The following is a 17,659-nucleotide window of genomic DNA, read 5'->3' on the forward strand; positions in this document are numbered from 1 at the left end:
ATCCTAGATCTAGCGGAGACATCCTAGGATGTCCAGGATGTTTTCACCAGGGTGGTGAATAGGGGTCTATGGGAGACCTGGAACCCTCTAGGACTGCAGCTGGAGCTGGATGGGAAACCTCGGGATGCAGAAAAGAGCATTAGACACCTGAGCTCAGGAGGTGGGATTTCATCCCCACAAAGTGTGCAGACCTGGAGATGAGTCAACCCCTGGTGTCTCAGAGCTCTTTTATCCCACCCATAGCTCATCTGATCTGCAACCGCTTTCCATAGCGCTTTCCATCCGTGGGCAGCTTCGCTGGGCAGTTTCCTCCCAAGTATTTCTGGGAGCCATCAAAAGTCCTCTTCCAATTCCACATGAACAGCTGGGAAGTGGCCATGTGGCCAGGACTTGGAGAAGGTTACATAGACCTCTTTATTGAATCACCAGCAAACCTTGTCCATCCATCTCCATCTTCACAACCTGGTTCCTGGGCCCCCTGAGCCCAGTGCTAGCAGACCCCGGTGCTAGTTTAAGATAAATCAGGCTTCGTCCACTTCTTTCATGGTTCCAAGGGACAAGTTGTGCGTGCTGTAACTATACAAAGCCCATTTTAAACAAGAAGCATTTATTCAATAATTTCACTGGTGCTGAAGAAGTCTTTCCTCCTGCTTGAACCCCAGCTTGGTCTTTCACATGTGCCAGGAACCTCATGCAGGACTAGCAGACTTCTGTTAGTGAGATGACACACTGCAAATAAAAATAAATTAAATATATATGACTCCCTAGCTGCAAATATTTTATTGAACTGAAAACTGCGGATAGTTTGTGCTGGAGCAAACCAGGAAGAAGAGTTATAGGGTTTCTGCTAAGCCATTGTGATTTCATTATCACCCAGGGCCAACGAGTCAAGTGTTGTAGCTCAATTTAGAAAGGAAACGGGTATTTTTATGGCCAACAGCAACACGTGGCCGAGCCTAGGGTGAACATAACAAAGAGTCTGTAAGCTGCGCTTCCTCTGCACTGGACGCCACAGCCTTTTCTATTCATGCTGCACAAATATTTGTTGAATTTTGTTCCCTGTCATCCCTGCGATAAATGGATGGATGGACACTCACCTGGCTGCATAGTCATGTGTGCTTCTACCACGAAGCTATTGGAGAAACCACTGACAACTCTCTTCTTGCATAGAGGAGTGGGGCTGGGGGCTGTGCCACCAACTTGAGTCTCTCCAGGGGGTGAAAGGAGACTGTGAGCCCCATGAACAGCCATGGTTTCGTGCAACAGCCACCAAAAAAAACACTGTGAAATGGACCCCACAGCTCCATCACAGCAGAGGTCACTCGGTTGGAGAGAAAAGGATCTGCACTCCCATCTGCATCCTGGATGGGTACATCAGGGACCTCAGCCAAAAACCCAGGTGAGAAGTGGGATGCTGTCTCCTGTGACTTCCAGCCTAGGAGGCAACTGTAGTCCGGGGAACCAGGACATCTCCAACAACCCCAGCAAGCTCTGCAAGAACCCCTTCACCTCGTACCTACCTGGCAGCCTAAAAGGTGTCTCTTCACCATGGGATACCTCCAGCCAGAGGCTCATAGGTGAGGCTCAGAGCAGGAGAAAGGTGGTAAAAGTGATCTAGGCTCTCAAATTCAGTTTGTGATCTGCAGTAGGGACTTTATCACTCGGGCAAACCGCTCAGTTGCAAGGACCCATGAAGCTACCCAAGAAAAGCATGTTGTTTATTTTATGCAGGCATGGGGCCAGATGTTTTACAAGGGGCAATTCCTGACGTAGACAGAGTATGAACTCTCTGAACGGCCCAGACGAGGATAAAAAGGGGTACCTAGTGACACACGTCTTGCACAACAACCAAGACAGTCCTTTCACTTCTTCCCCAGGTGCCATGTGATCTTTGCAAAGACCACTGGAATGGTCTTTCCAATTCTTAGATGGAAAGACCCAGACCTCTATTGTTGGTCTTTGCTACAGCTTTCCCTTGCAGCCTTGGTTCTGTTACTTCATCCCTACCCTCTGTCTGACCATCCAGGTAATGCCAGGTCTTCTGTTGATGTTGAGTTCATCTACATTGCACCCTGTTTGCAAGTGGTTTGAGGCACTGGAAGGAAGGTTTCTGCAGTATTTCTCAGTTCTCCACCTAGCAGATATGGAAATACCCCCGTGGCTGCAGTGTAAAACCTTCTCCAGGCAACAGCTGTGCACTGTGACATCCTAGCAAAGCAGAAAGAGCATTTGGAAAATCCAAGCCAGGGCCAGGAGGTGAGACAGGCATGGAAAAATCATCAGGTGCTCAGAGAGAAAAGGAAAACCAGAGGAGCAGCATCAGGTTGCTTCTCTGATGTCTAGTAAGGTGTGAGCTCCAGCTGAGGCTTTTCCCACGACCCAGGCATTCATGGCAATGTGGATTTTCTTGTGTCTAATAACAGATTAAGCATAGCAGACACTGTAGGCTTTCCTGAATGTCTTTAGGAAGCTGGGTTGAAATCAAAGCAGGACAAGAAGATTAGCTGACATGGAAGAGCAGAGCAGGGAGAAGGAAAAGGAGGGAGCATACAGCCTTACCCAGGGGATAAAGAGCTAGAGCTTCTCACATAAAGCTCTTCTACCATCTTCTTTCTCCCCGTGCTGTATTAACACCCTGGTCTACCTGACTGGCTCACATTGCAACCCCATGTGTGCAGGGCTCAACCAGGACAGGGGTAAAGAAGAAAAGTCCATTACATTTCCAGACCTCTGGCGAAGGAAGGAGCTGGTACCCTTTTTGGGAAGGAAGTTGCCCAGCAGAGAGAGGTCTGCATCTGCTTTAACAGGCTGCAGCGGGGACCCTGGAGCAGTAAGGTGGGTTTGGTTGGCATTGGCAGACATAGTCTCACCAACAGTGCATGCTGGTGCCAGGAGCTCAGGGTGATAAAAAGCCTGGCACCCTGAGGATCTGAGTGTCCCCATCCAGGGTGCCTGGACCTTGCCACGCTGCCACCAAAAAGCCAGGCAGGGCTACCAGGTAAGGGAGGTGGTGAGGAGCCCTCATCTTGCTCTGGTTTACCTTCACCCGCACACGGCAGAGCAAATATCCCCTGGCAAATACTGCAGAGCAAACAAGGGCATCAATGTCCTGCCAAGCTGAGCTCTGGTCTCCAAGCTGCTCCACCAAAGGGAGCAATGACCACTGTTTTGCCAGGAGGGCCTCCTCCCTGACCAGGCAGCGAGGTAGCCTAGTGTGTACAGCCAAGGGAGACTTCATCTGGCTTGCTTCTCCAAGAAGAACTCTTGGTTGAGAGCATCCCCAAGGGCTGGTGAAGCTCCAGCCTGGGTCTGAAAAGCGTGAGTGGCTGTCCCTGAGCATCCCGTAACCAAAGGAGAGACTGAGGCCATGTGTCACAGCCAGGCTGCATGGATGGCAGAGAGTAAAGATGTGTTCCTGACGTGAAGCAGAGACAAGAGTCCCCAGCAAATCTGCCCAAGGAAAGGCCTCTCCATCTCCACTGCAATATCCCATCTCTGTCAGCATCCAGGAAAACTCTCCAGGGATAATGAGGCTCAAGACCTTTGTTATACACTCAGGGCCCATAGGTTCTCCAGAGAGGTTTGTGGGACGTGTCGAAGACACTCCCTTCAGCCCTGCTGGGTTGCAAGCAGGAGGGCTGGAGCTGTTTCTGGACTATTGCCCATCCCTCAGTGGTTTGAGTCAGGTGTTACGACACCATCCCTGGCTCAGAAAGTCTCTAAATTGCTGATTTCCTTGTTCTGTTCTCCCAGGACTCTCGCTGCACGCTTCTCCCTTTCTTCCCGTAGCATCTGCAATTGCCCGCCACTGGAGACAGGCTGCAACCTGCCATAGGTGCTCTTTTTCTAGGCTGCTCCCAGACCTCCCTTCTCCGGAGTTTCCTTCCCCATGAATCTGTCCAAGGCCACTCTCAGTTAAAATTAGCAGCTTGCTCCGCGTTGGAGTGAAGCAATGGCCAACTTCCCTTGCCTGCTCGCAATCCTGGGAGCTGGCATTGGGTGATCCATTTCTGTATCCCCGTGGAGGTGAGGGAGACTGTGCTGGCCATCCTCGTGGTCATAAACAAAGGATCTGCAGCCAGTTCGCCTTCTCTGCCTTAAATCTGAGCTCCAGAGCTGTGCTAGCAAAGCAGGAGGAAGGAGCATCTCCCTGGAGCCTCCTGTTCCCACCAGTATCCTATGAATGCCAGATGTCAACCCCATTGTACCCAAGCCAGACGTTCTACTGATCATGTCTCTATGTCAGCAAGAGAGTTCCCCCAGCCTTTCAAATCTGTATTTAACTCCTCCTCACCTAATCCCTCTTCCTGGCCTTCTTATCTTTCTTTCCTTTTTATCCAGGGCAGGCTGAAGCCACAGGGTGGAGACAGCAGAAAGGCAGTGATGGCAGGGTGAGGGGAGTTTTGCTGTGCTCAGTCCCCTGCCCTGGGTTGGGGGTGCTTGGGCGTGTGATGTCTGGTCTACCAGGAAAGGGCACAGATGGGAATCAGAGCCTCCATCCCAGCTTGGTGCACGGCCCAGGGAAACATCCCTGGCATGGTCCATCCTGTAACATATGCACCAAAGTTTGGTCCCAAGGAGGAAGAGCGTCCTTATCTCCTTGATGTACCAGTCAGGGCATCTCTTCCAGGCTGAACTCAACCCTGAACTCAGACATCGGTGCATGAGGTGCTAGTAGCTGATGTGGGCAACAGAGTGATGGCAGAAGAAAAAGGAAATCATGTGCACCTCACCAGGAGGAATGAATGGCATGGCAGCTTTAGCTTTGCACTGGGCAGCTGTGGATGAAAATTCCTGTGGCAGCACTGCTTGAGAGAGCATATTCTTCAAAAATAGAGGTGTGTCTATAATTAGAAAGAAGCCAAGAGAAACTGCTGTAATAGCCAGACATTTCCTTACGACTACACTGAAAATATCTGGACAAAATCAAATGTTTCACAGACAAAATAAGGTGACTTGAGATTAAGTCATTAGGAAGACTCTTGTGATTGACACTTAACCACAAAGGAGGGGTAGGAGAGATTCATACCAAAGAAGCTAGGGTTTTGGTAGACTTCTTGGGGCAAAAAACTGGATATTTGGAAGGCTAATAGTTTTATGTCAGTCTCTGGTCTTGTCTTGTGACTTTCATTCTGGCTTTTCCTTCCTGAAGATGCCACCCTTTTGAGGAAATTCCTCATAGTGATGTGCAAAATGGAGGTCTCTGGAAGCAAGTCAAGGTGTTGAGTCCTTTTATCAGCCAAGCCTGGACAATGTGGGCCTCAGGATGGAGTACCTTACTTAGCTCTCGTGTCGATACCCAACTCAAGTATTAACAATACGCCTTCCTTTTGGTCTCATGAGGGCCTGAAACATTATTGCTTCTGGATTTAGACATTGTGGTGGTCACCACTTCTCCATCAAGGGCCAGCAGGCAGTAACGGGAAGGTGGGGTGCAATTACCAGCTCATAGTGAAGTCTCTGAAGGACAAAAACATACACGGGGTCATACTCTGAGGAAGGTTCAGTGCGTGTAGATGCGGGGATGTTCATGTAGGCCCACTTGACCAGAAATGGGAGCTATAGCCATGTTGTTGTCTGGAAATGAGGACATCTAGTTTAGACCTATCTGCTTCTGCTAGCATTTGGTGCTCACATGTCTGCATCCCTCTGTGAGTGACTTAACAGGGACTGTAGTCAGTTTTCTGAATTTTTATGGAATTTGAGTGCCTGCCGGGGAGCTCTGATCAAATAACAGAGGAACAACACCAGAGTAGGAATTTTAGTGTATTTCCAAGTGGAGAGCAGCATGTAGGAACCCAGCCCAGAACTGAGCTCACATATTTTATTTGGGAAGAAACCTTTGCAAGAAAGATCTGGCCTGGCCTCCAGGTTCTCCTCTGCTAAGGACTAGCAATGAGATGTGAGCAGCAACAGACCTTCTTCCCACTGTGCCCTACACAAGCTAGGGGCCCCAACGAGGTCCCCAGGTCCCCAGCTCACCCCCAGGAAGGGTAAAAACCGGAGCTATATGGGGCAGTTCCCATTCCTAAGAGGATATCCCCCTTGCAAAGAAGAAAGGTGGAACATAGAGGACCTCCAAGCCATAGGGATAAGCCTTGAGTGGGGCATGTGCTCTTGCAAGCAGAGGAATGTTCAGCTGCTCTGAACCAGTAAATGTGAGAGCCTTTGCCCTATGTTTTCTTATCCAGACCAAACTTTCAGAACAACTGCCCTGGTCTGTCCAGGAATTCAGAAATGGATAGCACAACAAGCGCTTCTGCACTTGAAATTGGACCCTGCTCTACAGCAAAGGTGTGCTCTGATCTTCCTTCTTCACCAGCACCTTGCCTTTACCGTCTTCAACCATGGACCCCGAGGGTTTTCCTTCTGCAGGACAAACACTGCTAGGGTTGTTCTGGCTGGTGTTGACTTTCCATTACCTTAAACTTTCGAGCCCACTCATTATGGCTGTGCTGGTAAACCAAAAAAAGTACATTGCCCGTCCTCTGACCCTGAGGTCAGCTGGCCTGGTTTGGCCACATCCTCACTATTAAGCTCTCTCAGCCTCCAGAACAGAGTGGACACATAGGACCTTTAAAGGTCATCTAGTTCAACCCCATCTCCAACCACATCAGGTTGCTCAGAGCCCTGGCCAACCTGGCCTGGAATGTTTCCAGGGATGGGGCATCCACCACCTCTCTGGGCAACCTGGGCTAGTGTTTTCATCATCCTCATCATAAAAAAAAAAATTCCTAATGTCTAATCTCAATCTACTTCCCTCTATTTTAAAAACCTTTGCCCCACATCCAGCATACATTGTGGGAATGGTGCCTGCTGTGTGCTGTCTCAGGCCTGATGCCCAGGGACTGTTTGGGTCTATGCTAGTTGAACTGGGCCAAGCTGATGCTGGGGGCATGTTAACAGCTTATCAGTGCAGACGATCAAATTACTAGCTGTGTTGAATTTACTAGTACATGTATATCCACTAAGCCAAATCTGTCCTGAAATCACTAGCATTGGTTTTCATCTGGTGGATAGAGCCGCCTTGCTCCATGGGCCAACACCATGGAGGGGGCTAATTCAGTCAACTGGATAGACTGGGAAAAAGCACCTCTGCTGTCTATAAGCTGGTGATTATTCATCCCAGGTGCTTAGATGCTCGTTTATGTTCCCATCCCTGGACCTATAAGGGCCAGGAGCCCCCTGGGTAGACTGTATCTCTAGATCTCCTCTCCTTGAGCTGTGCAAGATCGCCACACAGCTCACCTCACACCGTAGGTGGTCCTCCAGCCCCACCGCATGGTCGCTTCCCTCTGATAACTCAGAGGTCTGAAAGGTCAACCCAAGGGCAGCGGGTAGACATGTATCAACCAGCTTCGACATGCTGCACTCCAGGAGTAGCTGTGTTTAGACCCAGCGACTCTCTGATCTTCAATAACCTGGCAGCAGCTTGTAAACAGTGGGTTGGATGTGATAGGATCCTCAGTGAGCAATTTACACCCTTGCCCCCGCCGCGATCTTCCTACCCTCTTTTCACTCCGGCAGCACTAGGAGCCTGAGAGAGAGGCATGCTCAGAGCCAAAATTTCTAAGAGTGCTTATAGGTGCTTCTAAACAATTACCTTGGTCTCTCTCTTACGTATTTGGTCTAAAAAGAGTGGGATGGTGGAAGATTGTAAAGCCTTCAGCTTGCACCTGTAACATCCTAGCCCCAAGGTGTGATGTGCAGATCTAAAGACATTTGTTGGGACACAAGCAACACACTCACCAGGCTGGTGGTCTGGACATGTCTCCTGTTTCCCAGCCTCAGCTCCTTGTACACCAGTAAGGAAGGTCTGAGCCCTGGGGACGGGCTGTGTTTTACTCAGAGGGTTTTTCACAGCCTTATTCCCCTTGGATGCAAAAGGGTGGGATATCAGGATGGTTTACCGCAGGGGAAGTGCCCAACCAATGCACCCTCTGAAGCAGGAGGAGCCCGCAAAGACAGACAGGAGGAAAGCGGATCCCCACGTTGCTCTGTCTCACATTGCAACATGGAAAAACTCCTTTGAACCTCCATCTCCAAACGGTCCATCCTCTTAGTCTGGCATGACTCTGACTTGGCCAGGCTAGCGCTGACTCAGATGAGTCCCAGGCATGGTTCGGGGGTTATCACTGGCCAGGAACCATTCCCAATAGTCATTTCAGAATCATAGAATCACAGAATGGCTTGGGTTGGAGCAGGGACATCTCCAACCACATCAGGTTGCTCAGAGCCCCGGCCAACCTGGCCTTGAATGTTTCCAGGGATGGGGCATCCACCAACTCTCTGGGCAACCTGGGACAGTGTTCCACCACCCTCAGCGTAAAAAAAAATTCCTAATGCCTAAGCTGAATCTGCTTCCTTCTATTTTAAAACCATTACCCCTCGTCCTATTACAGCAGGCACTACTGATTTTGAATGTGGCCATCCTTTTCTGAAGGTGAAGAGAGCTTAATAGGATGGATCCAACCCAAGCTGCTCTGCCTGGCTGTGGTACCAGAGAGTGAATGTACCCGCTGTGCTCCCATCCACCTCCATCTGGGAAGAAACCAAGGTGCAAAGGCAGGGGAAAACAAAGGGCTCCCCCGTCAAGCCCCCCTCTTTCCTTTTCTCCTAGCAAAGCAGCAAAGTGAAGGCCACAGGACAGAGCCCAGCTGTGCCGGCTGTTTCCAACATAGTCTCCCATAATCCCTGCTGACAGCCCCACTCCTCCTCCTCCTCCACTTGCTTGGAGTAAGACTGCAAAACAAGCCGACCGTATCCCCGCTGGCTCCGGATCCGTTCCCCAGCGCTCAAGGTAACAGCGTGCATCTGCACCTTGGCCCCCCCTCCGCTCGCTCCTCGCCTCCCCACGGGAATGTTCTGTACTCAGGCACAGGAGCGTCACGGAGGGGAGCTGCCTGCGTCAGGCTCTCCTGCCGCGGAGACCTTGACTTCTGCCTGGGAACGAGAAGGACAGGCAAGGGCTGCGCTCGCAGACAAGTGTGCAATAATGGGGCTTGGGTGCGGGATGCTCTGGTCCAGAGTCCCCTCTCCGAGCTGCTGGCTCCAGGGTGATGCTTCACCGGGGAGTGGAGCCATGGCATTGAAGGAAGGTGCCAGATATCCTCAGCAGCAGGATGAGTAGCTCCCACGGGACATTTCTTCTAGACCCCATTTACCTCCTCCCCTCAGACATAAGGGTTTGTATCCCTCACAAAGCCTTGGTGTATTATTTAAGGTCTTGCTGTTATAACACTAGATTTTCTCACTCTCCATAGAAAAATCCACTCTGTTTTCGTGTGGATTGTAAACCCATCATGATCTCAGCCCCCGTGACATCTCATGGAAAGGATTTCCTCATATTCACAACCTCAGTCACGTGTTAGTGCTGGTGGCCTGGACCTGAATGAGGACAAGGAAACATTAAGGTCCTGCAATGCCCACAGCTGCCTGGAGATCTGAAGGGCAGATGTGCACTAGAACCTGCGCACACCATGCACAGGACAATGTCTCAGCCTTTGCTGCAGCCTAGCCAGTCCACCCTTCACCAGTGTTGATGAGGGGAAGAAAAACAGAATCTTTTCCATCCTAAAGAGAAAGCTGGTTCTTAGCCAGGGAAGGACCTCTCCTTTGCTGGTCATTCACTGACCGCAGCCGGGCCAGAAGAAGTCAGGTCACCTCCTCATCCCTCTTCTTCTCCTTCAACCTTTTCTCTGGGATGAAACATCTGCAAGGTCCTGAGTGCCCAGCAAGGTGGAGGCACCTCCTTCCTCCTCACTACCTGAATGAGAGCCTCAGAGCTGCTGGGAGCTCAGCCACGCACAAGCAAGGGAGCCACTTTGACCCATGTCCTTGACAAGAAAACTTGAGGCACCAGGAAGTACTGCAATGTCTCAGAGATAAGGCAGGACCTTGGTGGTCACCAAGACACACTTAAGCCCCTAGAAGCACCCCAGTGGAGGTGCTGTCCAGACAGCATTGTTTCCGCCAGCACTCTACAGGTAGCTCCCACCTTACCAAGTCCTCCTCAGAGACACCACAGAGAACACGAGATTTTAGGGTTCCTTGTATGCATCTACAACAACCTGAGCACAGTGAAGCTCCAAACTCACCTACAACCCCCAGGTACACTGCAATGAAGCAGCTGGTCCCCTAAGGCTCTTAAGGCAACACTTGGTCCACACTTGGTGAGGAAACAACAATGTTGTAGGGACATCTAGTTGAAGATGTCCCTGCTCCTTGCAAGGGGGTTGGACTAGATGACCTTTAAAGGTCCTTTCCAGCCCAAACTATTCTGTGATTCTAATGTTTTGGTGAAATGCAATGTCCTGTCTGCCCAGTAATGCTTCTTTCTTTTTTCCCTTCTGCTGTTGCAGGGGATGTCTACTTATCCGTCTGGCTTGTGAGCTGCCTCTTCTCAGCAGAAGTCAAGAGCAAGAGAGGTTTGGCAGGGAGAGTTGACATTAACTGCTCGGGCTATTTAAAAAGGGTGATTTAATCGGTCGGGGTATTTTTGCCGTGCATGGTACCTTTGGCAGTTTGCTGGAATGGGACCAGGGTCTTTTATCAAGAGGAGCGAGGAAGGGAAGGAAAGGGCAAAGCAGATGCGGGTGCGGATGAAAAAAAAAAAAGAGGGCTTCCAAGGCTCTCTCATAAAGAAAACCAAGGAAGAAAAAAAACAGAGTTAAAAATAATATCATGGCATGTTCTGGGCAGAGATACCAGCGTCCTAGGAAAAATATACGCGTTTATTTTTTGCCAAGAGGGAAATAAAAGGGAGGATGAGGGAGGATGCTGAGACTGTTCTTTGATTTGAAAATGAAGCAAGGCCAAAGAGCAGAGCTGGTCACTGGGATTTTTCAGAATAATCTGCGTTTTATAGCTAAAGCAAGCTGGGCTTGAAACCTGCCAAGTGCAGAAATTTGCTGCTGGGGAGAAAGGCCAGATCTGTTAACATCAGGTAGTGTGCTACCAAATGCTGTTTAAATACTGATATAAAGAAAAATGTACAAATCCTTGGACGGGGTGAACGGAGCTAGTGTGAACCCTGTTCTTTCCTTTTGACGGTCATTGGTTCAGACCCTTCCGCTGTCAAAAACACTCGTCACCGTATAAGCATGAAAGGCCAATGTCATCCAAGAATTAAGTACTAACTCTCCGTCATTTGAGAGGGAGTTAGGTACATGCATTCCTTTAAGAAGCTAACCATAAAGGCTTGTCTGGGAAGACTTTTGCACCATTTTAACTTTATCTCTTCGAAACAGCTCTGCGTTTTGTCTGAGCTGGCTGAAATTTTTCATGACAATCATTAATTCACTGAAAAAAATGCAGGTTTTGGCAGATCAAGTCTCTTTGTAAGTTCAGGCCAAATTTGGCAAATTGTTTCAGCCAAAAAAAAAAAAAAGAAAAGAAAATTTTTGGAGCATTTTGCTCTGCATTTGAAAAAACAATTTCAAAATTTCTTGCCTTTTCTTTCTTGTGCAATGGTCTTGCCTTGAAATGAAGCTATGGTCCCCTTATTCAATTTCTTGTGAGATTAAGTAATAAAACAAGATAAAATGAAATATTTAGCATCATTTCATTTGCCTGAAAAGAGCAACTTGAATTATTTATGAGAGGAGGAAGGGATTTGTCCCCCAAACCACAAGCCCATTCCCTCCTCACCATCACACTATCCAGTTCACCTGGATGGGGATGCCAGGACACAACACTGGGAAAGAGGCACCACAAGACGGTAAACATCATCTAAATCGCAACTTATACCCTGAGCAGAACAGGCTGAGCGGGGAGAGAGTCCAGTTGTGCCAGTATACACTGCAGCTAGTCTCTGGGACTCCAGTCAGCACAGGTTTTTTTTTCTGGACAGGGACCACAGCTCTTCACCTCCAGCTTTGGGAGATGTCGTGTGGACACAGTTACCATTAAAGCCAAGAATTCTCCCCTGGGAGATATAGTCATGTCAAAGTGAGGGAGCTCATACTACCATAGCTTGTTTCTTGGTGTGCTTCTGTTGGTATCCTGCCTGCCTAATACTCTGACATCAGGTTCTCTCTGCCTCTGAGACCTTTGTGAGTAACATCCGACATCCCTGAAACCTGGTTTTCTGGTCTTTTCAACCCAAAGTAGAGCTGTTTTCATAAAAACGTTGGCCTCAGGTGCAGGACTGTGGCGTAATCACATAGCATGTAGTCCCTAGGTCCTTGAGGCCACCAGGAATACTTTGGGGTCCCCCACATTTGCCTCACAGAAGACCATGATATGGCCATGGACAGAGGAAGTGACTGATTGCAGACCTCAGGATAACCTGGTCTTTGTCAGCCAGAAAGACCACACATCATTTTTGCCTCCAGCTGGGGATATGTGCCCCATGGTGTAAAAGAGCACCACTGGTAGGTGGGACCACAGAGCCAAGACGCTGAGTTCAGCAGGCTCCGTGACACAGTCCTTCGAGACAATCATCCACACGATCCTAACCTGGCTCCATCTCTTGTCCCCACTGCCTCCATGGGGAGCCTATTTCCATCCCTTGATACTGAAAACACACATTCCCATTTAATCATAGAATCATAGAATGGTTTGGATTGGAAGGGACCTTTCAGCCAGTTCCAACCCCCCTGCCCTGGGCAGGGACACCCTCCACCAGACCAGGTCACTCAAAGCCCCATCCAACCTGTCCTTGAACACTTCCACGGATAGGGCATCCACAGTTTCTCTGGGAAACCTGTTCCAGTGCCTCACAACCCTCACAGTAAAGAATTTCTTCCTTATGTCTAATCTAAATCTACCCTCTTCCAGTTTAAAGCCATTACCCCTTGTTCTATCACTACCTGCCCCTGTCAAAAGTTTCTCCCCACCTTTCCTGCAGCCCCCTTTAGGCACTGGGAGCCGCTCTCAGCTCTCCCCGGAGCTTCCTCTTCTCCAGGCTGAACAGCCCCAGCTCTCTCAGCCTGGCCACATAGGAGACGTACTGATTCTTTCCTACTGTAAGCATAAGAAGAATCATTGCAATCAGGACAGGTAAAGCCACAGCCCCATATCCCACTGCCATATATACAACAGCGGACTCCTGTGCATTCCTCTCTCTGCTGGTTTTGTTGACCACCTTTTCACAGGTAGCTCTTTGGAAGAGACATTCCTCTTTCTGCTGCCTCTCCCCCACTGAATTTCTTCATCGTGGCTTTGCAAAAAAAAAGAATAAGTGCATACACAGACTAACAAAACTTGCAGAAGCTGAAGATCTCTGAAAATTTGTGAGAAATTAATAGAACAGGCCTGCAAAGTCATTTCTGGTTTGGTCCAAAATAGTAAGTGAAGAATGTGGTTGCACTTCCCTTGCGTAGAAGCAGTAACCAGTATTTTTTTTCCCTAGTGAATATGATTATTCAGCTCAGTTCACTGATAAAACATCAGCTTCCACTGTAAAATCTGAAGGTGGAAAGTGCTGAGCCACCAGTGTCTGCAGAAACTACTGGTTGTCTTTCAAGAAAACTCGCACACCCTGAAGTCCTAAAGAGCCCCAGATGTTAGCAAAAGGGCTCCCACAGGGAATTCTGGTTTGTTTTCAGCCTCTGATAGCTGTACTGGAAACCCTTGCACCAGCTCTTTGGTACATATTTGGTAGATACAGGCCCTACTCTTCAGCAGGGCCTTTTGCAATAGGACGAGGGGTCATGGTTTTAAAATAGAGGGAGGTAGATTCAGACTGGACATGAGGAAAACATTTTTTACACTGAGGGTGGTGGAACAGTGGCCCAGGTTGCCGAGAGAGGTGGTGGATGCCCCATCCCTGGAAACATTCCAGGCCAGGTTGGCCGGGGCTCTGAGCAACCTGATGTGGTTGGAGATGTCCCTGCTCCTTGCAGGGGGGTTGGACTGGATGGGCTTTAATGGTCCCTTCCCACCCAAACCCTTCTGTGATTCTATATGTGTTGATTCTGGTCCATTCTCAAGCATCCCTAGATGCTGAGACACAAAAACTGCCATGTCAACTCACGATGACACAGGCATTATCAGAGTGCTCCTCTAAAAGATGAGCAGGCTCAATCACACGCATGGGCTTGTGGGACAGCACTTCGTCAAGTATCACTGCACATCTTCTTCCCTTCCCTGACAAATGACACCACTAGGATGTGGCTCTCTGCATTAGGTCCAAAGGATCCCCCAAAATGCTGAACACTTATGCGAAGGCATGCAAATTCATCCCAGCCAAAACCGTCAGAGGAGCCTGGGGAGCCATTCAGCCAGATGCAGGTGCCTGCTTTAGCACGAGCTGAGCCCCTCCAGGTTCTGCTGGCTGTCTGGACAGCATTTCCAGTGACTGCAGTGGGAAGGCACATTAAGCAGCCATCGTGAGCAAAGGGGAGTTGCAAAACTGCTTCGCCACAATATTTTTCAATGCAAAGGCAATAAATTATTAAATCTCATCCTTAGTCTGGAGTCTGGTCCAGGGGAGGTGTTGAAATGTGTAGGAGGAGGCCCAGTGTCTTAACATTTGGGAGGTTCCCTGTAGCCCTGGGTTTCGCTTGGAGGAGGTGGAAAATCCTGGCGGTTGCTGGAAGCTGCCATGTTCATTGCACCTTGGGGCACAGAGCAGTTGAGTGACTTGTGACGCTGCAAGGGCTAAAAGCCAAGCTTTCCATGGTGGACACGAATTCTGAATCACAGACCACTCTTCTCCCTTTTCTCCCTGTGTTCGGGGCAAAGGTAGAAATCACAATGCTGCGTATCTCCCAGCTCATTCCCCCAAGCAGCTCCTCACAATGCCTAACTGGCTTCAGCAGTTCCTAAACCTGTGGTTTGAGAAGAAACTGAAACCATCTCATCATTTCCGCCTGTTACAGTTTCAGCTAAGTCATAACGCTCATAATTTTTGTACCACAGGGCTTCTGGGGCGTTTTAAGGAAGCCAGCAGCTCCTAGCAGATGCTGAAAGCATAACTTCTCCAACACAGTCTCCAGCATGACCTTTTTCTTTTTCTTTTCTTTTTTTGCTTTTCCTTTTTTTTTTTTCTCTTTTGCCTTCTCATTCTCATTAATCCTAATCATTCCAACGACCTGGCACAGCACCAGAAATTTGTAACCGCAGGTTTGCCAGCCAGAGGCACAGACCTCAGGGACATCACTAGGGTCAGACACCCTTAAACTGGCTTCATATCCACAGAGAGCAGAACTTGGATCTAGACCCTTAGTGTCTGGATGGATTTGCCCACAAGCATCTGTAAAATGCTGCTGGTATTGGCCAGAAGAACACCTCAACGAGCATCTGCACTTCCATTTTTTTCTCTTCTCCAAATGTGGTTGCTCAGGCAAATCCACCCCTTTGGACTGGCGGCTCCAGGTAGTCACAGAGAAGCTTTCGTTCAAGTTGCCCACAAAATCCAGGTGGCACATTTGCAGCTCTTCCACAAATGAAATGCAAGGTCAGTTTGTCTCGGATGTCCTGAGATATCCCGGGCTGCAGCAGAGCCAACCTGGGAGCACACAGGCAAAGCCAGGCTTTGTGGCACCTTCCCAAATGCCATACCTCAAGTCCCTGCAGAAGCTGTCAGATTAGCATGAAAAGCATGGGCTTTTAAGAACATCGCTGAGTTTCAAGACTCTTTTCCCCTCCTAGAGAATTTAACTTTTTTTTTCCCCACAAACATGAGGGCTAGCAACTTTTGAAGCTGAAAGTGTAGGCTCATCAGTTTGTGCTGCAATCAGGGGGCTTCCTGGAAAGGCTGAACCAACAGTGGATTTGCAGCAAATCTGTGATGGACAACATCACTTCAGGGCAGTTCCTGAGGCTGCTGGAGAGGAAGAGCCCAAGCAATTGGGTCTGTGACCAGATGTCTAGCAGGAGCCAGACCCTCATCCCTTCTGTGGTGTCTTCGCCTCTTGCTCCTTCCACCCAGAGACCTCTGCTTCTAATTCCCACAGGTGCTTTTGGAGTATTTCTTGGTTTGGATGGGTTTGTTTCCAGGAGGGTTAAAGGGACAATCAGCTCCTGTTTTGTTCTTGAGGAATAACATTCATTGCGATCAACCCTCGGTCACAAGACACAGGAAGAGCAGTGAACGCTGGGGTAGACGAACAAAATTATGAAGTTAAAAATGCAGAGGGATTGCCAGGAAACACTCGGAGGATATCTGAAATGCAGCAGGGGAAATGTGGTGGAAGCAAGGTCTAATTTAGGGATGAACTGTCCAATTTGCATTTATTATCTTCAGTCCCTCTCCTTGCTTTCCCTTTGGCTATTTTTAGATCCAGAACCTTTTTTTAGGTTCTCAGATATTCAGAATTGTTTTTGTATTTACTCCAGCCACCCACAGGAAAATGATCCTATACGATTTACCGCCTGGCCAAAAACCAGACGTGAATTAAATCTGCCCAACAGCAGCACACACAGCTTTGCCCAGCAGACCCCCACCATCTGGCTTGCTCAAAAAGCGGGTAGCAGCCCCATTGCTTCCAAATCCATGTCTAGGGGCTTCCTCCAGCTGGGGGAAAGCTGACTTTCTCCTGGCATTTCAGATCTTCTCCATGGACCAAATTTCCAAAAGCAAAGCACACGGTTAGGTACTAAAAACATTTTTCAGGATGTTCTTGCAAGTTAGGTTTTGCTAGCCTGTATTTTACCACCTGGCACAACAAGTGCAAATCGCAGAAGACCGCTGGGAGGAGGAGTCTGTGTCTATAAATCAGACTCCAGCCTCCATCCCCATCACCTTACTGCATCGATGCAAGTGCACAGAGAGCAGCAGGGTCCACCTGTGCAGGGGAGAACCCTGAAGATGAAACACCGCCAGCCTTCCCTCCCTCGGTTGCCTTCACGGTCTATGAGTCACCCAATTTTTGATACAGAGTTGGCCAACTTCACCAAGAAGGCTGGAGAGGAGGAGGTCATGGCTCCTTCCTGGGAAACAGGAACTCCTGCACCCTTACTGCCTTGTTACAGAGAGGGTATCCACCCTAGGACAATATTTGGGAATATGGGGACTTAAATCCTTCTTCCTAAGAAGTCCCTCAGTAGCCTTTCAAGAGGGAATTTGCCGATGTGCAGCCAAAACATGAAGGCTTTACAGTTTTCTGTCATTCTTTCTGGTGATAACAAAACAATTTCTACCACAAAAGAAGGTAAAGGAAGACCCAAAATAAGAATTAAGAGGAAAACTGAATTCTCAGCCTTGTATTCCCTTCCAAAAATATTTTAAGTGAATAATTTCTGACTGCTTCTGCTGCAGTACCACGGGCAGAGTGAATGGAAGCAGCTGAGAACGGCCAACTCAGCGCACATACAGCCAGATTTTACAGCTGTGAGGAACCACTAAGTCCACTTTGCTCTCCTCTCAGATCCTCAGACACTCATCAGCAGGCCCTGAAAAGAGATGCAAGTCCCTGCAAAGAGTCTCACTGATTTGGAGGCAGGAGATGGGGCGAAATCAGTGTTTTCCCATAAATCTGGACAACATGTATATCACTCTAATTGATGTCAAACTTTCAGCCTGACATGCTTTATAAACCCTGGGCGGCTTTGATCTCCTTGTCTTTGCCTATAAATGCAAGGATTACAAAAACATTCCAAAAAAAAAGGCACCAAAAAATGTCTTTCACCGAGGTACTTTGCTCCAGCAGATAAGGCTAATAAGCAAAGAAACCCCAGGTATTAGGAAACGAGGCTTTTCAGGAACATACTC

This window comes from Chlamydotis macqueenii, chromosome 3, assembly GCF_036417535.1.
Source record: "Chlamydotis macqueenii isolate bChlMac1 chromosome 3, bChlMac1.mat, whole genome shotgun sequence".
In the NCBI taxonomy this organism is placed as follows: domain Eukaryota; kingdom Metazoa; phylum Chordata; class Aves; order Otidiformes; family Otididae; genus Chlamydotis; species Chlamydotis macqueenii.